The sequence below is a fragment of the Phyllobates terribilis genome, unplaced genomic scaffold, assembly GCF_046119375.1.
Source record: "Phyllobates terribilis strain yellow unplaced genomic scaffold, ASM4611937v1 Scaffold_11__3_contigs__length_659146591, whole genome shotgun sequence".
Taxonomy (NCBI): domain Eukaryota; kingdom Metazoa; phylum Chordata; class Amphibia; order Anura; family Dendrobatidae; genus Phyllobates; species Phyllobates terribilis.
The window spans coordinates 645,299,680-645,326,105 of NW_027362771.1; positions in this window are offsets into that span (position 1 = coordinate 645,299,680).

Consider the following 26,426-nt stretch of genomic DNA (forward strand, 5'->3'; position numbering starts at 1 on the left):
CACTTGGTATACGTGGTGTTCTACGCTGACACTCAGTATACAGAGCATACGCCGCTCACACTCGGTATACGTGGTGTTCTACGCTGACACTCAGTATACAGAGCATACGCCGCTCACACTCGGTATAGGGGGTGTTCTATGCTGACACTCAGTAAACAGAGCATACGCCGCTCACACTCGGTATAGGGGGTGTTCTACGCAGACGCTCAGTATACAGATCATATGCCGCTCACACTCGGTATACGGGGTGTTCTATGCTGACGCTCAGTATACAGAGCATACGCCGCTCACACTAGGTATACGGGGTGTTCTATGCTGACACTCAGTATACAGAGCATACGCCGCTCACACTCGGTATAGGGGGTGTTCTACGCAGACGCTCAGTATACAGATCATATGCCGCTCACACTCGGTATACGGGGTGTTCTATGCTGACGCTCAGTATACAGATCATATGCCACTCACACTCGGTATACGGGGAGTTCGACGCTGACACTCAGTATACAGAGCATACGCCGCTCACACTCGGTATACGGGGTGTTCTATGCTGACACTCAGTATACAGAGCATACGCCGCTCACACTCGGTATACGGGGTGTTCTACGCTGACACTCAGTATACAGAGCATACGCCGCTCACACTCGGTATAGGGGGTGTTTTACGCTGACGCTCAGTATACAGAGCATACGCCGCTCACACTCGGTATAGGGGGTGTTCTACGCTGACTCTCAGTATACAGAGCATACTCCGCTCACACTCAGTATACGGCGTGCTCTATGCTGACGCTCAGTATACTGAGCATACGCCGCTCACACTCGGTATACGGGGTGTTCTATGCTGACACTCAGTATACAGAGCATACGCCGCTCACACTCGGTATAGGGGGTGTTCTACGCAGACACTCAGTATACAGATCATATGCCGCTCACACTTGGTATACGGGGAGTTCTACGCTGACACTCAGTATACAGAGCATACGCCGCTCACACTCGGTATACGGGGTGTTCTATGCTGACACTCAGTATACAGAGCATACGCCGCTCACACTCGGTATACGGGGTGTTCTACGCTGACACTCAGTATACAGAGCGTACGCCGCTCACACTCGGTATACGGGGTGTTTTACGCTGACGCTCAGTATACAGAGCATACGCCGCTCACACTCGGTATACGGGGTGTTCTACGCTGACTCTCAGTATACAGAGCATACTTCGCTCACACTCAGTATACGGGGTGTTCTCCGCTGACGCTCAGTATACAGAGCATACGCCGCTCACACTCGGTATACGGGGTGTTCTCCGCTGACGCTCAGTATACAGAGCATACGCCGCTCACACACGGTATACGGGGTGTTCTACGCTGACGCTCAGTATACAGAGCATACGCCGCTCACACTCAGTATACGAGGTGCTCTACTCTGACACTCAGTATACAGAGCATACGCCGCTCACACTCGGCATATGGGGTTACACTATGCTGACGCTCAGTATACGGAGCATACGCCGCTCACACTCGGTGTACGGGGTGTTCTATGCTGACACTCAGCATACAGATCATACGCCACTCACACTCGGTATACGGGGTGTTCTACGCTGACGCTCAGTATACAGAGCATACGCCGCTCACACTCGGTATACGGGGTGTTCTATGCTGACACTCAGTATACAGAGCATACGCTGCTCACACTCGGTATAGGGGGTGTTCTACGCTGACACTCAGTATACAGAGCATACGCTGCTCACACTCGGTATACGGGGTGTTCTATGCTGACACTTAGTATACAGAGCATACGCCGCTCACATTCGGTATACGGGGTGTTCTACGCTGACGCTCAGTATACTGAGCATACGCCGCTCACACTCGGTATACGGGGTGTTCTACGCTGACGCTCAGTACACAGACCATACGCCGCTCACACTCGGTATACGAGGTGTTCTACGCTGATGCTCAGTATACAGAGCATACGCCGCTCACACTCGGTATACGGGGAGTTCTATGCTGACACTCAGTATACAGAGCATACGCCGCTCACACTAGGTATACGGGTATTCTATGCTGACACTCAGTATACAGAGCGCACGCTGCTCACATTCGGTATACGGGGTGTTCTACGCTGACGCTCAGTATACTGAGCATACGCCGCTCACACTCGGTATACGGGGTGTTCTACGCTGACGCTCAGTACACAGACCATACGCCGCTCACACTCGGTATACGGGGTGTTCTACGCTGATGCTCAGTATACAGAGCATACGCCGCTCACACTCGGTATACGGGGAGTTCTATGCTGACACTCAGTATACAGAGCATACGCCGCTCACACTCGGTATACGGGGTGTTCTATGCTGACGCTCAGTATACAGAGCATACGCCGCTCACACTCGGTATATGGGGTGACACTATGCTGACACTCAGTATACAGAGCATACGCCGCTCACACTTAGAGTACGGGGTGTTCTATGCTGACACTCAGTATACAGAGCATACGCCACTCACACTCGGTATACGAGGTGCTCTACGCTGACGCTCAGTATACAAACCATACGCCGCTCAAACTCGGTATATGGGGTTACACTATGCTGACGCTCAGTATACGGAGCATACGCCGCTCACACTTAGTGTACGGGGTGTTCTATGCTGACACTCAGTATACAGATCATACGCCACTCACACTCGGTATACGAGGTGTTCTACGCTGACGCTCAGTATACAGAGCATACGCCGCTCACATTCGGTATACGGGGTGTTCTATGCTGACACTCAGTATACAGAGCATACGCTGCTCACACTCGGTATAGGAGGTGTTCTACGCTGACACTCAGTATACAGAGCATACGCTGCTCACACTCGGTATACGGGGTGTTCTATGCTGACACTTAGTATACAGAGCATATGCCGCTCACACTCGGTATACGGGGTGTTCTATGCTGACGCTCACTATACTGTGCATACGCCGCTCACACTCGGTATACGGGATGTTCTACGCTGATGCTCAGTATACAGAGCATACGCCGCTCACACTCGGTATACGGGGTGTTCTATGCTGACGCTCACTATACTGTGCATACGCCGCTCACACTCGGTATACGGGGTGTTCTATGCTGACGCTCACTATACTGTGCATACGCCGCTCACATTCGGTATACGGGGTGTTCTACGCTGACGCTCAGTACACAGACCATACGCCGCTCACACTCGGTATACGGGGTGTAATATGCTGACGCTCAGTACACAGACCATACGCCGCTCACACTCGGTATACGGGGAGTTCTACGCTGATGCTCAGTATACAGAGCATACGCCGCTCACACTCGGTATACGGGGTGTTCTATGCTGACGCTCACTATACTGTGCATACGCCGCTCACACTCGGTATACGGGGTGTTCTACGCTGACGCTCAGTACACAGACCATACGCCGCTCACACTCGGTATACGGGGTGTTCTACGCTGATGCTCAGTATACAGAGCATACGCCGCTCACACTCGGTATACGGGGAGTTCTATGCTGACACAGTATACAGAGCATACGCCGCTCACACTCGGTATACGGGGTGTTCTACGCTGACGCTCAGTATACAGAGCGCACGCTGCTCACATTCGGTATACGGGGTGTTCTACGCTGACACTCAGTATACATAGCATACGCCGCTCACACTCGGTATACGGGGTGTTCTACGCTGACGCTCAGTATACAAAGCATACGCCGCTCAAACTCGGTATATGGGGTGACACTATGCTGACACTCAGTATACAGAGCATACGCCGCTTACACTCGGTATACGGGGAGTTCTATGCTGACGCTCAGTATACAGAGCATACGCCGCTCACACTCAGTATACGGCGTGTTCTACGATGACTTTCAGTATACTGAGCATACGCCACTCACACTCGGTATACGGGGTGTTCTACGCTGACGCTCAGTATACAGAGCATACGCCGCTCACACTCAGTATACGGGGTGCTCTACTCTGACGCTCAGTATACAGAGCATACGCCGCTCACACTCAGTATACAGGGTGCTCTACTCTGACACTCAGTATACGGAGCATACGCCGCTCACACTCGGTGTACCAGGTGTTCTATGCTGACACTCAGTATACAGAGCATACGCCGCTCACACTCAGTATACAGGGTGCTCTACTCTGACACTCAGTATACGGAGCATACGCCGCTCACACTCGGTGTACCAGGTGTTCTATGCTGACGCTCAGTATACAGAGCATACCCCGCTCACACTCGGTATACGGGGTGTTCTACTTTGACGCTCAGTATACAGAGCATACGCCGCTCACACTCGGTATACGGGAATTCTATGCTGACACTCAGTATACAGAGCATAAGCCGCTCACACTCGGTATACGGGGTGTTCTACGCTGACACTCAGTATACAGAGCATACCCCGCTCACACTCGGTATACGGAGTGTTCTACGCTGACACTCAGTATACAGAGCATACTCCGCTCACACTCAGTATACGGGGTGTTCTACGCTGACGCTCAGTATACTGAGCATACGCCGCTCGCACTCGGTATACGGGGAGTTCTATGCTGACGCTCAGTTTACAGAGCATACGCCGCTCACACTCGGTGTACGGGGTGTTCTACGCTGACACTCAGTATACAGAGCATACGCCGCTCACACTCGGTATACGGGGTGTTCTATGCTGACGCTCAGTATACAGAGCATACGCTGCTCATACTCAGTATACGGGGTGTTCTACTCTGACGCTCAGTATACAGAGCATACGCTGCTCACACTCAGTATACGGGGTGTTCTACTCTGACGCTCAGTATACAGAGCATACGCCGCTCACACTCGGTATAGGGGGTGTTCTATGCTGACACTCAGTATACAGAGCATACGCCGCTCACACTCAGTATACGGGGAGTTCTATGCTGACGCTAAGTATACAGAGCATACCCCGCTCACACTCGGTATACGGGGTGTTCTACTTTGACGCTCAGTATACAGAGCATACGCCGCTCACACTCGGTATACGGGGTGTTCTATGCTGACGCTCAGTATACAGACCATATGCCGCTCACACTCGGTATACGGGGAGTTCTACGCTGACGCTCAGTATACAGAGCATACGCCGCTCACACTCGGTATACGGGGAGTTCTACGCTGACACTCAGTATACAGAGCATACGCCGCTCACACTCGGTATACGGGGTGTTCTATGCTGACGCTCAGTATACAGAGCATACGCCGCTCCCATTCGGTATACGGGGTGTTCTACGCTGACACTCAGTATACAGAGCATACGCCGCTCACACTCGGTATACGGGGTGTTCTACTCTGACGCTCAGTATACAGAGCATACGCCGCTCACACTCAGTATACGGGAATTCTATGCTGACACTAAGTATACAGAGCATAAGCCGCTCACACTCGGTATACGGGGTGTTATACGCTGACACTCAGTATACAGAGCATACGCCGCTCACACTCGGTATACGGGGAGTTCTACGCTGACACTCAGTATACAGAGCATACGCCGCTCATACTCGTTATACGGGTTGTTCTATGCTGACGCTCAGTATACGGAGCATACGCCGCTCACACTCGGTATACGGGTATTCTATGCTGACACTCAGTATACAGAGCATACGCTGCTCACACTCAGTATACGGGGTGTTCTACTCTGACGCTCAGTATACAGAGCATACGCCGCTCACACTCGGTATAGGGGGTGTTCTATGCTGACACTCAGTATACAGAGCATACGCCGCTCACACTCAGTATACGGGGAGTTCTATGCTGACGCTAAGTATACAGAGCATACCCCGCTCACACTCGGTATACGGGGTGTTCTACTTTGACGCTCAGTATACAGAGCATACGCCGCTCACACTCGGTATACGGGGTGTTCTATGCTGACGCTCAGTATACAGACCATACGCCGCTCACACTCGGTATACGGGGAGTTCTACGCTGACGCTCAGTATACAGAGCATACGCCGCTCACACTCGGTATACGGGGAGTTCTACGCTGACACTCAGTATACAGAGCATACGCTGCTCACACTCGGTATACGGGGTGTTCTATGCTGACGCTCAGTATACAGAGCATACGCCGCTCCCATTCGGTATACGGGGTGTTCTACGCTGACACTCAGTATACAGAGCATACGCCGCTCACACTCGGTATACGGGGTGTTCTACTCTGACGCTCAGTATACAGAGCATACGCCGCTCACACTCGGTATACGGGAATTCTATGCTGACACTAAGTATACAGAGCATAAGCCGCTCACACTCGGTATACGGGGTGTTATACGCTGACACTCAGTATACAGAGCATACGCCGCTCACACTCGGTATACGGGGAGTTCTACGCTGACACTCAGTATACAGAGCATACGCCGCTCACACTCGTTATACGGGTTGTTCTATGCTGACGCTCAGTATACGGAGCATACGCCGCTCACAATCGGTATACGGGTATTCTATGCTGACACTCAGTATACAGAGCATAAGCCGCTCACACTCGGTATACGGGGTGTTCTATGCTGACGCTCAGTATACGGAGCATACGCCGCTCACACTCGGTATACGGGGAATTCTACTCTGACACTCAGTATACAGAGCATACGCCGCTCACACTCGGTATACGGGGAGTTCTATGCTGACACTTAGTATACAGAGCATACGCCGCTCACACTCGGTATACGGGGTGTTCTACGCTGACGCTCAGTAAACAGAGCATACGACGCTCACACTCGGTATACGGGGAGTTCTATGCTGACACTTAGTATACAGAGCATACGCCGCTCACACTCGGTATACTGGGTGTTCTACGCTGACGCTCAGTATACAGAGCATACGCCGCTCACACTCGGTATACGGGGTGTTCTATGCTGACACTTAGTATACAGAGCATACGCCGCTCACACTCGGTATACGGGGTGTTCTACGCTGACGCTCAGTATACAGAGCATACGCCGCTCACACTCGGTATGCGGGGTGTTCTATGCTGACACTCAGTATACAGAGCATACGCCGCTCACACTCGGTATACGGGGTGTTCTACGCTGACGCTCAGTATACAGAGCATACGACGCTCACACTCGGTATACGGGGTGTTCTACGCTGACACTCAGTATACAGAGCATACGCCGCTCACACTCTGTATATGGGGAGTTCTACACTGACACTCAGTATACAGAGCATACGCCGCTCACACTCGGTGTATGGGGAGTTCTACGCTGACACTCAGTATACAGATCATACGCCGCTCACACTCGGTATACGGGGTGTTCTACGCTGACACTCAGTATACAGATCATACGCCGCTCACACTCGGTATACGGGGTGTTCTACGCTGACACTCAGTATACAGAGCATACGCCGCTCACACTCGGTATAGGGGGTGTTCTACGCTGACGCTCAGTATACAGATCATATGCCGCTCACACTCTGTATACGGGGTGTTCTACGCTGACACTCAGTATACAGATCATACGCCGCTCACACTCGGTATAGGGGGTGTTCTACGCTGACACTCAGTATACAGATCATACGCCGCTCACACTCTGTATACGGGGTGTTCTACGCTGACACTCAGTATACAGAGCATACGCCGCTCACACTCGGTATACGGGGAGTTCTACGCTGACACAGTATACAGAGCATACGCCGCTCACACTCGGTGTATGGGGAGTTCTACGCTGACACTCAGTATACAGAGCATACGCTGCTCACACTCGGTGTAAAGGGAGTTGTACGCTGACACTCAGTATACAGATCATACGCCTCTCACACTCGGTATACGGGGTGTTCTACGCTGACACTCAGTATACAGATCATACGCCGCTCACACTCGGTATACGGGGTGTTCTACGCTGACACTCAGTATACCGAGCATACGCCGCTCACACTCGGTATAGGGGGTGTTCTACGCTGACGCTCAGTATACAGAGCATACGCCGCTCACACTCGGTATACGGGGAGTTCTACGCTGACACTCAGTATACAGATCATACGCCGCTCGCACTCGGTATACGGAGTGTTCTACGCTGACACTCAGTATACAGAGCATACGCCGCTCACACTCGGTGTACGGGGAGTTCTACGCTGACGCTCAGTATACAGAGCATACGCTGCTCACACTCGGTGTAAAGGGAGTTGTACGCTGACACTCAGTATACAGATCATACGCCTCTCACACTCGGTATACGGGGTGTTCTACGCTGACACTCAGTATACAGATCATACGCCGCTCACACTCGGTATACGGGGTGTTCTACGCTGACACTCAGTATACCGAGCATACGCCGCTCACACTCGGTATAGGGGGTGTTCTACGCTGACGCTCAGTATACAGAGTATACGCCGCTCACACTCGGTATACGGGGAGTTCTACGCTGACACTCAGTATACAGATCATACGCCGCTCGCACTCGGTATACGGAGTGTTCTACGCTGACACTCAGTATACAGAGCATACGCCGCTCACACTCGGTGTACGGGGAGTTCTACGCTGACGCTCAGTATACTGAGCATACGCCGCTCACACTTGGTATACGGGGTGTTCTACGCTGACACTCAGTATACAGAGCATACGCCGCTCACACTCGGTATACGGGGAGTTCTACGCTGACACTCAGTATACAGAGCATACGCCACTCACACTCGGTATACGGGGTGTTCTACGCTGACACTCAGTATACAGAGCATACGCCGCTCACACTCGGTATACGGGGTGTTCTGCGCTGACACTCAGTATACAGAGCATACGCCGCTCACACTAGGTATACGGGGAGTTCTACGCTGACACTCAGTATACAGAGCATACGCCGCTCACACTCGGTATACGGGGAGTTCTATGCTGACACTCAGTATACAGAGCATACGCCGCTCACACTAGGTATACGGGGAGTTCTACGCTGACACTCAGTATACAGAGCATACGCCGCTCACACTCGGTATACGGGGAGTTCTATGCTGACACTCAGTATACAGAGCATACGCCGCTCACACTCGGTATACGGGAATTCTATGCTGACACTCAGTATACAGAGCATAAGCCGCTCACACTCGGTATACGGGGTGTTATACGCTGACACTCAGTATACAGAGCATACGCCGCTCACACTCGGTATACGGGGAGTTCTACGCTGACACTCAGTATACAGAGCATACGCCGCTCACACTCGGTATACGGGGTGTTCTATGCTGACGCTCAGTATACGGAGCATACGCCGCTCACACTCGGTATACGGGTATTCTATGCTGACACTCAGTATACAGAGCATAAGCCGCTCACACTCGGTATACGGGGTGTTCTACGCTGACACTCAGTATACAGAGCATACGCCGCTCACACTCGGTATACGGGGAGTTCTACGCTGACACTCAGTATACAGAGCATACGCCGCTCACACTCGGTATACGGGGTGTTCTATGCTGACGCTCAGTATACGGAGCATACGCCGCTCACACTCGGTATACGGGGAATTCTACTCTGACACTCAGTATACAGAGCATACGCCGCTCACACTCGGTATACGGGGAGTTCTATGCTGACACTTAGTATACAGAGCATACGCCGCTCACACTCGGTATACGGGGTGTTCTACGCTGACGCTCAGTAAACAGAGCATACGACGCTCACACTCGGTATACGGGGAGTTCTATGCTGACACTTAGTATACAGAGCATACGCCGCTCACACTCGGTATACGGGGTGTTCTACGCTGACACTCAGTATACAGAGCATACGCCGCTCACACTCGTTATACGGGGAGTTCTACGCTGACGCTCAATATACAGAGCATACGGCGCTCACACTCGGTATACGGGGTGTTCTACGCTGACACTCAGTATACAGAGCATACGCTGCTCATACTCGGTGTATGGGGAGTTCTACGCTGACACTCAGTATACAGAGCATACGCCGCTCACACTCTGTATATGGGGAGTTCTACACTGACACTCAGTATACAGAGCATACGCCGCTCACACTCGGTGTATGGGGAGTTCTACGCTGACACTCAGTATACAGAGCATACGCCGCTCACACTCGGTGTAAAGGGAGTTGTACGCTGACACTCAGTATACAGATCATACGCCGCTCACACTCGGTATACGGGGTGTTCTACGCTGACACTCAGTATACAGATCATACGCCGCTCACACTCGGTATACGGGGTGTTCTACGCTGACACTCAGTATACAGAGCATACGCCGCTCACACTCGGTATAGGGGGTGTTCTACGCTGACGCTCAGTATACAGAGCATACGCCGCTCACACTCGGTATACGGGGAGTTCTACGCTGACACAGTATACAGAGCATACGCCGCTCACACTCGGTGTATGGGGAGTTCTACGCTGACACTCAGTATACAGAGCATACGCCGCTCACACTCGGTGTAAAGGGAGTTGTACGCTGACACTCAGTATACAGAGCATACGCCTCTCACACTCGGTATACGGGGTGTTCTACGCTGACACTCAGTATACAGATCATACGCCGCTCACACTCGGTATACGGGGTGTTCTACGCTGACACTCAGTATACAGAGCATACGCCGCTCACACTCGGTATAGGGGGTGTTCTACGCTGACGCTCAGTATACAGAGCATACGCCGCTCACACTCGGTATACGGGGAGTTCTACACTGACGCTCAGTATACAGATCATACGCCGCTCGCACTCGGTATACGGAGTGTTCTACGCTGACACTCAGTATACAGAGCATACGCCGCTCACACTCGGTGTACGGGGAGTTCTACGCTGACGCTCAGTATACTGAGCATACGCCGCTCACACTTGGTATACGGGGTGTTCTACGCTGACACTCAGTATACAGAGCATACGCCGCTCACACTCGGTATACGGGGAGTTCTACGCTGACACTCAGTATACAGAGCATACGCCGCTCACACTCGGTATACGGGGAGTTCTACGCTGACACAGTATACAGAGCATACGCCGCTCACACTCGGTGTACGGGGTGTTCTGCGCTGACACTCAGTATACAGAGCATACGCCGCTCACACTAGGTATACGGGGAGTTCTACGCTGACACTCAGTATACAGAGCATACGCCGCTCACACTCGGTATACGGGGAGTTCTATGCTGACACTCAGTATACAGAGCATACGCCGCTCACACTCGGTATACGGGGAGTTCTATGCTGACACTCAGTATACAGAGCATACGCCGCTCACACTCGGTATACGGGGTGTTCTACTCTGACGCTCAGTATACAGAGCATACGCTGCTCATACTCGGTATACGGGGAGTTCTACGCTGACACAGTATACAGAGCATACGCCACTCACACTCGGTATAGGGGGTGTTCTATGCTGACACTCAGTATACAGAGCATACGCTGCTCACACTCGGTATACGGGGTGTTCTACGCTGACGCTCAGTATACAGAGCATACGCCGCTCACATTCGGTATACGGGGTGTTCTACGCTGACACTCAGTACACAGACCATACGCCGCTCACACTCGGTATACGGGATGTTCTACTTTGACTCTCAGTATACAGAGCATACGCCGCTCACACTCGGTATACGGGGAGTTCTATGCTGACACTCAGTATACAGAGCATACGCCGCTCACACTCGGTATACGGGGAGTTCTATGCTGACGCTCAGTATACAGAGCATACGCTGCTCATACTCGGTATACCGGGAGTTCTATGCTGACGCTCAGTATACAGAGCATACCCCGCTCACACTCGGTATATGGGGAGTTCTATGCTGACACTCAGTATACAGAGCATACGCCGCTCACACTCAGTATACGGGGAGTTCTATGCTGACGCTCAGTATACAGAGCATACGCCGCTCACACTCAGTATACGGGGAGTTCTATGCTGACACTCAGTATACAGAGTATACGCCGCTCACACTCAGTATACCGGGAGTTCTATGCTGACGCTCAGTATACAGAGCATACCCCGCTCACACTCAGTATACGGGGAGTTCTATGCTGACGCTCAGTATACAGAGCATACGCCGCTCACACTAAGTATACGGGGAGTTCTATGCTGACACTCAGTATACAGAGCATACGCCGCTCACACTCAGTATACCGGGAGTTCTATGCTGACGCTCAGTATACAGAGCATACGCCGCTCACACTCGGTATACGGGGTGTTCTACTCTGACGCTCAGTATACAGAGCATACGCCGCTCACACTCGGTATACGGGAATTCTATGCTGACACTCAGTATACAGAGCATAAGCCGCTCACACTCGGTATACGGGGTGTTATACGCTGACACTCAGTATACAGAGCATACGCCGCTCACACTCGGTATACGGGGAGTTCTACGCTGACACTCAGTATACAGAGCATACGCCGCTCACACTCGGTATACGGGGTGTTCTATGCTGATGCTCAGTATACGGAGCATACGCCGCTCACACTCGGTATACGGGTATTCTATGCTGACACTCCGTATACAGAGCATAAGCCGCTCACACTCGGTATACGGGGAGTTCTACTCTGACACTCAGTATACAGAGCATACGCCGCTCACACTCGGTATACGGGGTGTTCTACGCTGACGCTCAGTAAACAGAGCATACGACGCTCACACTCGGTATAGGGGGTGTTCTACGCTGACGCTCAGTATACAGAGCATACGCCGCTCACACTCGGTATACGGGGTGTTCTACGCTGACGCTCAGTATACAGAGCATACGACGCTCACACTCGGTATACGGGGTGTTCTACGCTGACACTCAGTATACAGAGCGTACGCCGCTCACACTCGGTATAGGGGGTGTTCTACGCTGACACTCAGTATACAGAGCATATGCCGCTCACATTCGGTATACGGGGTGTTCTACGCTGACACTCAGTATACAGAGCATACGCCGCTCACACTCGTTATACGGGGAGTTCTACGCTGACGCTCAATATACAGAGCATACGGCGCTCACACTCGGTATACGGGGAGTTCTACGCTGACGCTCAATATACAGAGGATAAGCCGCTCACACTCTGTATATGGGGAGTTCTACGCTGACACTCAGTATACAGAGCATACGCCGCTCACACTCGGTATACGGGGTGTTCTACGCTGACACTCAGTATACAGAGCATACGCCTCTCACACTCGGTATACGGGGAGTTCTACGCTGACGCTCAGTATACAGAGCATACGCCGCTCACACTCGGTATACGGGGAGTTCTACGCTGACACAGTATACAGAGCATACGCCGCTCACACTCGGTGTACGGGGAGTTCTATGCTGACGCTCAGTATACAGAGCATACGCCGCTCACACTAGGTATATGGGGAGTTCTACGCTGACACTCAGTATACAGAGCATACGCCGCTCACACTCGGTATACGGGGAGTTCTATGCTGACACTCAGTATACAGAGCATACGCCGCTCACACTCGGTATACGGGGAGTTCTATGCTGACACTCAGTATACAGAGCATACGCCGCTCACACTCGGTATACTGGGTGTTCTAAACTGACACTCAGTATACAGAGCATACGCCGCTCACACTCGGTATACGGGGTGTTCTACGCTGACGCTCAGTATACAGAGCATACGCCGCTCACACTCGGTATACGGGGAGTTCTACGCTGACACAGTATACAGAGCATACGCCACTCACACTCGGTATAGGGGGTGTTCTATGCTGACACTCAGTATACAGAGCATACGCTGCTCACACTTGGTATACGGGGTGTTCTACGCTGACGCTCAGTATACAGAGCATACGCCGCTCACACTCGGTATACGGGGAGTTTTACGCTGACACTCAGTATACAGATCATACGCCGCTCGCACTCGGTATACGGAGTGTTCTACGCTGACACTCAGTATACAGAGCATACGCCGCTCACACTCGGTGTACGGGGAGTTCTACGCTGACGCTCAGTATACTGAGCATACGCCGCTCACACTTGGTATACGGGGTGTTCTACGCTGACACTCAGTATACAGAGCATACGCCGCTCACACTCGGTATACGGGGAGTTCTACGCTGACACTCAGTATACAGAGCATACGCCACTCACACTCGGTATACTGGGTGTTCTACGCTGACACTCAGTATACAGAGCATACGCCGCTCACACTCGGTATACGGGGTGTTCTACGCTGACACTCAGTATACAGAGCATACACCGCTCACACTAGGTATACGGGGAGTTCTATGCTGACACTCAGTATACAGAGCATACGCCGCTCACACTCGGTATACGGGGAGTTCTATGCTGACACTCAGTATACAGAGCATACGCCGCTCACACTAGGTATACGGGGAGTTCTACGCTGACACTCAGTATACAGAGCATACGCCGCTCACACTCGGTATACGGGGAGTTCTATGCTGACACTCAGTATACAGAGCATACGCCGCTCACACTCGGTATACGGGGTGTTCTACGCTGACTCTCAGTATACAGAGCATACGCCGCTCACACTCGGTATACGGGGAGTTCTACGCTGACACAGTATACAGAGCATACGCCGCTCACACTCGGTATACGGGGTGTTCTACTCTGACGCTCAGTATACAGAGCATACGCCGCTCACACTCGGTGTATGGGGAGTTCTATGCTGACGCTCAGTATACAGAGCATACGCCGCTCACACTAGGTATATGGGGAGTTCTACGCTGACACTCAGTATACAGAGCATACGCCGCTCACACTCGGTATACGGGGAGTTCTATGCTGACACTCAGTATACAGAGCATACGCCGCTCACACTCGGTATACGGGGAGTTCTATGCTGACACTCAGTATACAGAGCATACGCCGCTCACACTCGGTATACTGGGTGTTCTACGCTGACACTCAGTATACAGAGCATACGCCGCTCACACTCGGTATACGGGAATTCTATGCTGACGCTCAGTATACAGAGCATACGCCGCTCACACTCTGTATACGGGGTGTTCTACGCTGACGCTCAGTATACAGAGCATACGCCGCTCACACTCGGTATACGGGGAGTTCTACGCTGACACAGTATACAGAGCATACGCCACTCACACTCGGTATAGGGGGTGTTCTATGCTGACACTCAGTATACAGAGCATACGCCGCTCACACTCGGTATACGGGGAGTTCTACGCTGACACAGTATACAGAGCATACGCCACTCACACTCGGTATAGGGGGTGTTCTATGCTGACACTCAGTATACAGAGCATACGCCGCTCACACTCGGTATACGGGGAGTTCTACGCTGACACTCAGTATACAGAGCATACGCCGCTCACACTCGGTATACGGGGAGTTCTATGCTGACACTCAGTATACAGAGCATACGCCGCTCACACTCGGTATACGGGGAGTTCTACGCTGACACAGTATACAGAGCATACGCCGCTCACACTAGGTATATGGGGAGTTCTACGCTGACACTCAGTATACAGAGCATATGCCGCTCACACTCGGTATACGGGGAGTTCTACGCTGACACAGTATACAGAGCATACGCCGCTCACACTAGGTATATGGGGAGTTCTATGCTGACGCTCAGTATACAGAGCATACGCCGCTCACACTCGGTATACGGGGAGTTCTACGCTGACACAGTATACAGAGCATACGCCACTCACACTCGGTATAGGGGGTGTTCTATGCTGACACTCAGTATACAGAGCATACGCCGCTTACACTCGGTATACGGGGAGTTCTACGCTGACACAGTATACAGAGCATACGCCACTCACACTCGGTATAGGGGGTGTTCTATGCTGACACTCAGTATACAGAGCATACGCCGCTCACACTCGGTATACGGGGAGTTCTACGCTGACACTCAGTATACAGAGCATACGCCGCTCACACTCGGTATACGGGGAGTTCTATGCTGACACTCAGTATACAGAGCATACGCCGCTCACACTCGGTATACGGGGAGTTCTACGCTGACACAGTATACAGAGCATACGCTGTTGCTCAGGTGCCTTCCTTCTGACATCACATGTTCAGGCTTCTCCGCGTCCTGGAGCGTCTGCTGATCACGGATCCTCTTCTGCTGATGACACTGAAGACACAAACTGTTTATGTCGTTTTGGAAACAGGAAAAAGAAAACACAAAATTCTGATAAGAAGAAAAACATGTTTATAACCCACAAAATACCTGAGAAACCACAACCCCCCCACAGAAAATCACTCAACCCCCCCACAGAAAATCACTCAACCCCCCCACAGAAAATCACTCAACCCCCCCACAGAAAATCACTCAACCCCCCCACAGAAAATCACTCAACCCCCCCACAGAAAATCACTCAACCCCCCCACAGAAAATCACTCAACACCCCCACAGAAAATCACTCAACCCCCCCACAGAAAATCACTCAACCCCCCCAGAGAAAATCACACAACCCCCCACACAATGTCACACAACCCCCCACGCAGAAAATCACACAACCCCCCCACACAGAAAATCATACAACCCCCCACAGAAAATCACACAATCCCCCCACAGAAAATCACTCAACCCCCCCACAGAAAATCACTCAACCCCCCCACAGAAAATCACACAACCCCCCACAGAAAATCACTCAACCCCCCCACAGAAAATCACACAACCCCCCACAGAAAATCACACAACCCCCCACGCAGAAAATCACACAACCCCCCACACAGAAAATCACACAACCCCCCACACAAAATCACACAACCCCCCCACACAGAAAATCATACAACCCACCACACAATGTTATACATGAGAAGCACAATACACACATACAGGGTGGGTTGTATAAATATATACCCAGTGACTTGAGATTATAGAGTCGGACTGTACACAGGATTATACCTTTTTCATTAGGAGTCTTGTTTAAGGTTATTGACCCCCAGTAACAGAGGAGATGTCACCCGCAAACATGTTATCTTCTTCAGCACACAATGGTACAGATAACAGAAAGTCATTCCTCACACCCGGCTTATCTATACACTACAACCGAGGGGACTTAAATACTGCACAGTACAACACAGAGAGAGCGCTGTAATCAAATTATAACACCACCAATCTCCCACCACGACACTGTGACACCACCGATCTCCCACCACTACATTGTGACACCACCGATCTCCCACCACTACACTGTGACACCACCGATCTCCCACCACAACACTGTGACACCACCGATCTCCCACCACTACACTGTGACACCACCGATCTTCCACCACAACACTGTGAAACCACCGATCTCCCACCACTACATTGTGACACCACCGATCTCCCACCACATTGTGACACCACCGATCTCCCACCACTACACTGTGACACCACCGATCTCCCACCACAACACTGTGACACCACCGATCTCCCACCACTACACTGTGACACCACCGATCTTCCACCACAACACTGTGACACCACCGATCTCCCACCACTACATTGTGACACCACCGATCTCCCACCACTACACTGACACCACTGATCTCCCACCACTACACTGTGACAACACTGATCTCACACCACTACTCCATAACACCACTGATCTCACACCACTACACTGTGACACCACCGATCTCCCACCACTACACTGTGACACCACCGATCTCCCACCACTACATTGTGACACCACTGATCTCCCACCACAACATTGTGACACCACTGATCTCCCACCACAGCATTGTGACACCACTGATCTCCCACCACTACATTGTGACACCACTGATCTCCCACCAATACATTGTAACACCACTGATCTCCCACCACTACATTGTGACACCACTGATCTCCCACCACTACATTGTGACACCACTGATCTCCCACCACTACATTGTGACACCACTGATCTCCCACCACAACATTGTGACACCACTGATCTCCCACCACTACACTCTGACACCACTGATCTCACACCACTACATTGTGACACCACTGATCTCACAACAATACACCATAACACCACTGATATCACACCACTACACCATAACATCACTGATCTCACAACACTACACCATAACACCACTGATCTCACACCAGTACACCATAACACCACTGATCTCACACCACTACACCATAACACCACTGATATCACACCACTGATCTCACACCACTACACCATAACACCACTGATCTCACACCACTACACCATAACACCACTGATCTCACACCACTATATTGTGACACCACTGATCTCATACCACTACACCATAACACCACTGATCTCACACCACTGCACTGTGACACCACTGATCTCACACAACTACACCATAACACCACTGATCTCACACCACTACATTGTGACACCACTGATCTCACACCACTACACCATAACACCACTGATCTCACACCACTACACTATAACACCACTGATCTCACACCACTACACCATAACACCACTGATCTCACACCACTACACCATATAACACCACTGATCTCACACCACTACACTTTAACACCACTGATCTGACACCACTACACCATAACACCACTGATCTCACACCACTACACCATATAACACCACTGATCTCACACCACTACATCTTAACACCACTGATCTCAAACCACTACACCATAACACCACTGATCTCACACCATACACTCTGACACCACTGATCTCACACCACTACACCATAACATCACTTATCTCATACCACTACTCCGTAACACCACTGATCTCACACCACTACACTCTGACACCACTGATCTCACACCACTACACCATAACACCACTGATCTCACACCACTACACCATAACACCATTGATCTCACACCACTACATTGTGACACCACTGATCTCACACCACTAAACCATAACACCACTGATCTCACACCACTACACCATAACACCACTGATCTCACACCACTACACCATAACAAAACTGATCTCACACCACTACTCCGTAACACCACTGATCTCACACCACTACACCACTGATCTCACACCACTACACCATAACACCACTGATCTCACACCACTACACCATAACACCACTGGTCTCACACCACTACACCATAACACCACTGATCTCACACCACTACACCATAACACCACTGATCTCACACCACTACTCCGTAACACCATTGATCTCACACAACTACACCATAACACCACTGATCTCACACCACTACACCATAACACCACTGGTCTCACACCACTACATTGTGACACCACTGATCTCACACCACTACACCATAACACCACTGATCTCACACCACTACACCATAACACCACTGATCTCACACCACTACACCATAACACCACTGATCTCACACCACTACTCCGTAACACCACTGATCTCACACCACTACACCGTAACACCACTGATCTCACACCACTACACCATAACACCACTGATCTCACACCACTACACTCTGACACCACTGATCTCACACCATTACACCATAATATCACTGATATCACACCACTACATTGTGACACCACTGATCTCACACCAATACACCATAACACCACTGATCTCACACCACTACACCATAACACCACTGATCTCACACCACTACACTCTGACACCACTGATCTCACACCACTACTCCGTAACACCACTGATCTCACACCACTACATTGTGACACCACTGATCTCACACCACTACACCATAACACCACTGATCTCACACCACTACACCATAACACCACTGATCTCACACCACTATACCATAACACCACTGATCTCACACCACTGCACCATAACACCACTGATCTCACACCAATACACCATAACACCACTGATCTCACACCACTACACCATAACACCACTGATCTCACACCACTACACTCTGACACCACTGATCTCACACCACTACTCCGTAACACCACTGATCTCACACCACTACATTGTGACACCACTGATCTCACACCACTACACCATAACACCACTGATCTCACACCACTACACCATAACACCACTGATCTCACACCACTACACCATAACACCACTGATCTCAACACCACTACACCATAATATCACACCACTACATTGTGACACCACTGATCTCACACCACTACACCATAACACCACTGATCTCACACCACTACACCATAACACCACTGATCTCACACCACTACACCATAACACCACTGATCTCACACCACTACACCATAACACCACTGATCTCACACCACTACATTGTGACACCACTGATCTCACACCACTACATTGTGAAACCACTGATCTCACACCACTACACCATAACACCACTGATCTTACACCACTACACCATAACACCACTGATCTCACACCACTACACTGTGACACCAATGATCTCACACCACTACACCATAACACCACTGATCTCACACCACTACATTGTGACACCACTGATCTCACACCACTACACCATAACACCACTGATCTCACACCACTACATTGTAACACCACTGATCTCACACCACTACACTGTGACACCACTGATCTCACACCACTACACTGTGACACCACTGATCTCACACCACTACACCATAACACCACTGATCTCACACCATTACTCCGTAACACCACTGATCTCACACCACTACACTGTGACACCACTGATCTCACACCCCTACACCATAACACCACTGATCTCACACCACTACACCATAACACGACTGATCTCACACCATAACACCACTGATCTCACACCACTACACGACTGATCTCACACCACTACACCATAACACCACTGATCTCACACCACTACACCATAACACCACTGATCTCACACCACTACACCATAACACCACTGATCTCACACCACTACACTATAACACCACTGATATCACACCACTACATTGTGACACCACTGATCTCACACCACTACACCATAACACGACTGATCTCACACCACTACACCATAACACCACTTATCTCACACCACTACACCATAACACCACTGATCTCACACCACTGCACCATAACACCACTGATCTCACACCACTACATTGTAACACCACTGATCTCACACCACTACACCATAACACCACTGATCTTACACCACTACACCATAACACCACTGATCTCACACCACTACTCCGTAACATAACTGATCTCACACCACTACACCATAACACCACTGATCTCACACCACTACACCAGAACACCACTTATCTCACACCACTACACCATAACACCACTGATCTCACACCACTACACCACTGATCTCACACCACTACACCATAACATCACTGATCTCGCACCACTACACTCTGACACCACTGATCTCACACCACTACTCCGTGACACCACTGATCTCACACCACTACACCATAACACCCCTGATCTCACACCACTACACCATAACACCACTGATCTCACACCACTACTCCGTAACATCACTGATCTCACACCACTACACCATAACACCACTGATCTCACACCACTACACCATAACACCACTTATCTCACACCACTACACCATAACACCACTGATCTCACACCACTACACCAGAACACCACTTATCTCACACCACTACACCATAACACCACTGATCTCACACCACTACACCAGAACACCACTGATCTCACACCATAACACCACTGATCTCACACCACTACACCACTGATCTCACACCACTACACCATAACTTCACTGATCTCACACCACTACACTGTGACACCACTGATCTCACACCACTACACTCTGACACCACCGATATCACACCACTACACCATAACACCACTGATCTCACACCATTACTCCGTAACACCACTGATCTCACACCACTACATTGTGACACCACTGATCTCATACCACTACACCATAACACCACTGATCTCACACCACTACACCATAACACCACTGATCTCACACCACTACACCATAACACGACTGATCTCACACCACTACACCATAACACCACTGATCTCACACCACTACACCATAACACCACTAATCTCACACCACTACATTGTGACACCACTGATCTCACACCACTACACCATAACACCACTGATCTCACACCACTACACCATAACACCACTGATCTCACACCACTACACCATAACACGACTGATCTCACACCACTACACCATAACACCACTGATCTCACACCACTGCACCATAACACCACTGATCTCACACCACTACATTGTGACACCACTGATCTCACACCACTACACCATAACACCACTGATCTCACACCACTACACCATAACACCACTGATCTCACACCACTACACCATAACACCACTGATCTCACACCACTACACCATAACACCACTGATCTCACACCACTACATTGTGACACCACACCACTACACCATAACACCACTGATCTCACACCACTACACTCTGACACCACTGATCTCACACCACTACTCCGTAACACCACTGATCTCACACCACTACACCATAACACGACTGATCTCACACCACTACACCATAACACGACTGATCTCACACCACTACACCATAACACGACTGATCTCACACCACTACACCATAACACCACTGATCTCACACCACTACACCATAACACCACTGATCTCACACCACTACTCCGTAACACCACTGATCTCACACCACTACACCATAACACCACTGATCTCACACCACTACACCATAATATCACACCACTACATTGTGACACCACTGATCTCACACCACTACACCATAACATCACTGATCTCACACCACTACACCATAACACCACTGATCTCACACCACTACACCATAACACCACTGATCTCACACCATAACACCACTGATCTCACACCACTACATTGTGACACCACTGATCTCACACCACTACACCATAACACCACTGATCTCACACCACTACACCATAACACCACTGATCTCACACCACTACACCATAACACCACTGATCTCACACCACTACATTGTGACACCACTGATCTCACACCACTACACCATAACACGACTGATCTCACACCACTACACCACTACACCACTGATCTCACACCACTACACCATAACACGACTGATCTCACACCACTACACCATAACACCACTGATCTCACACCACTACACCATAACACCACTGATCTCACACCACTACACTCTGACACCACTGATCTCACACCACTACACTCTGACACCACTGATCTCACACCACTACTCCGTAACACCACTGATCTCACACCACTACACCATAACACCACTGATCTCACACCACTACACCATAACACCACTGATCTCACACCACTACTCCGTAACATCACTGATCTCACACCACTACATCATAACACCACTGATCTCACATCACTACACTCTGACACCACTGATCTCACACCACTACTCCGTAACACCACTGATCTCACACCACTACACCATAACACCACTGATCTCACACCACTACACCATAACACCACTGATCTCACACCACTATTCCGTAACATCACTGATCTCACACCACTGCACCATAACACCACTGATCTCACACCACTACACCATAACACCACTTATCTCACACCACTACACCATAACACCACTGATCTCACACCACTACATCACTGATCTCACACCACTACACCATAACATCACTGATCTCACACCACTACACTCTGACACCACTGATCTCACACCACTACTCCGTAACACCACTGATCTCACACCACTACACCATAACACCCCTGATCTCACTCCACTACACCATAACACCACTGATCTCACACCACTACTCCGTAACATCACTGATCTCACACCACTACACCACAACACCACTGATCTCACACCACTACACCATAACACCACTTATCTCACACCATTACACCATAACACCACTGATCTCACACCACTACACCACTGATCTCACACCACTACACCATAACACCACTGATCTCACACCACTACACCATAACACCACTGATCTCACACCACTACACCATAACACCACTGATCTCACACCACTACACTGTGACACCACTGATCTCACACCACTACACCATAACACCACTGATCTCACACCACTACATTGTAACACCACTGATCTCAAACCACTACACTGTGACACCACTGATCTCACACCACTACACCATAACACCACTGATCTCACACCATTACTCCGTAACACCACTGATGTCACACCACTACATTGTGACACCACTGATCTCATACCACTACACCATAACACCACTGATCTCACACCACTACATTGTGACACCACTGATCTCACAACACTACACCATAACACCACTGATCTCACACCACTACACCATAACACCACTGATCTCACACCACTACATTGTGACACCACTGATCTCATACCACTACACCATAACACCACTGATCTCACACCACTACACCATAACACGACTGATCTCACACCACTACACCATAACACCACTGATCTCACACCACTGCACCATAACACCACTGATCTCACACCACTACATTGTGACACCACTGATCTCACACCACTACACCATAACACCACTGATCTCACACCACTACACCATAACACCACTGATCTCACACCACTACACCATAACACCACTGATCTCACACCACTACACCATAACACCACTGATCTCACACCACTACATTGTGACACCACACCACTACACCATAACACCACTGATCTCACACCACTACACTCTGACACCACTGATCTCACACCACTACTCCGTAACACCACTGATCTCACACCACTACACCATAACACCACTGATCTCACACCACTACACCATAACACCACTGATCTCACACCACTACTCCGTAACATCACTGATCTCACACCACTACACCATAACACCACTGATCTCACACCACTACACTCTAACACCACTGATCTCACACCACTACTCCGTAACACCACTGATCTCACACCACTGCACCATAACACCACTGATCTCACACCACTACACCATAACACCACTGATCTCACACCACTACATCACTGATCTCACACCACTACACCATAACACCACTGATCTCACACCACTACACCATAACACCACTGATCTCACACCACTGCACCATAACACCACTGATCTCACACCACTACATCACTGATCTCACACCACTACACCATAACATCACTGATCTCACACCACTACACTCTGACACCACTGATCTCACACCACTACTCCGTAACACCACTGATCTCACACCACTACACCATAACACCCCTGATCTCACTCCACTACAGCATAACACCACTGATCTCACACCACTACTCCGTAACATCACTGATCTCACACCACTACACCATAACACCACTGATCTCACACCACTACACCATAACACCACTTATCTCACACCATTACACCATAACACCACTGATCTCACACCACTACACCACTGATCTCACACCACTACACCATAACACCACTGATCTCACACCACTACACCATAACACCACTGATCTCACACCACTACACCATAACACCACTGATCTCACACCACTACACTGTAACACCACTGATCTCACACCACTACACCATAACACCACTGATCTCACACCACTACATTGTAACACCACTACACTGTGACACCACTGATCTCACACCACTACACTATAACACCACTAATTTCACACCATTACTCCGTAACACCACTGATGTCACACCACTACATTGTGACACCACTGATCTCATACCACTACACCATAACACCACTGATCTCACACCACTACACCATAACACCACTGATCTCACACCACTACTCCGTAACATCACTGATCTCACACCACTACACCATAACACCACTGATCTCACACCACTACACCATAACACCACTTATCTCACACCACTACACCATAACACCACTGATCTCACACCACTACTCCGTAACATCACTGATCTCACACCACTACACCATAACACCACTGATCTCACACCACTACACCATAACACCACTTATCTCACACCACTATACCATAACACCACTGATCTCACACCACTACACCACTGATCTCACACCACTACACCATAACACCACTGATCTCACACCACTACACAATAACACCACTGATCTCACACCACTACACCATAACATCACTGATCTCACACCACTACACTCTGACACCACTGATCTCACACCACTACACCATAACACCACTGATCTCACACCACTACACCATAACACCACTGATCTCACACCACTACACCACTGATCTCACACCACTACACCATAACACCACTGATCTCACACCACTACACCATAACACCACTGATCTCACACCACTACACCATAACACCACTGATCTCACACCACTACATTGTGACACCACTGATCTCACACCACTACACCATAACACCACTGATCTCACACCACTACACTCTGACACCACTGATCTCACACCACTACTCCGTAACACCACTGTTCTCACACCACTACACCATAACACCACTGATCTCACACCACTACACCATAACACCACTGATCTCACACCACTACTCCGTAACATCACTGATCTCACACCACTACACCATAACACCACTGATCTCACACCACTACACCATAACACCACTGATCTCACACCACTACACCATAACACCACTGATCTCAACACCACTACACCATAATATCACACTACTACATTGTGAC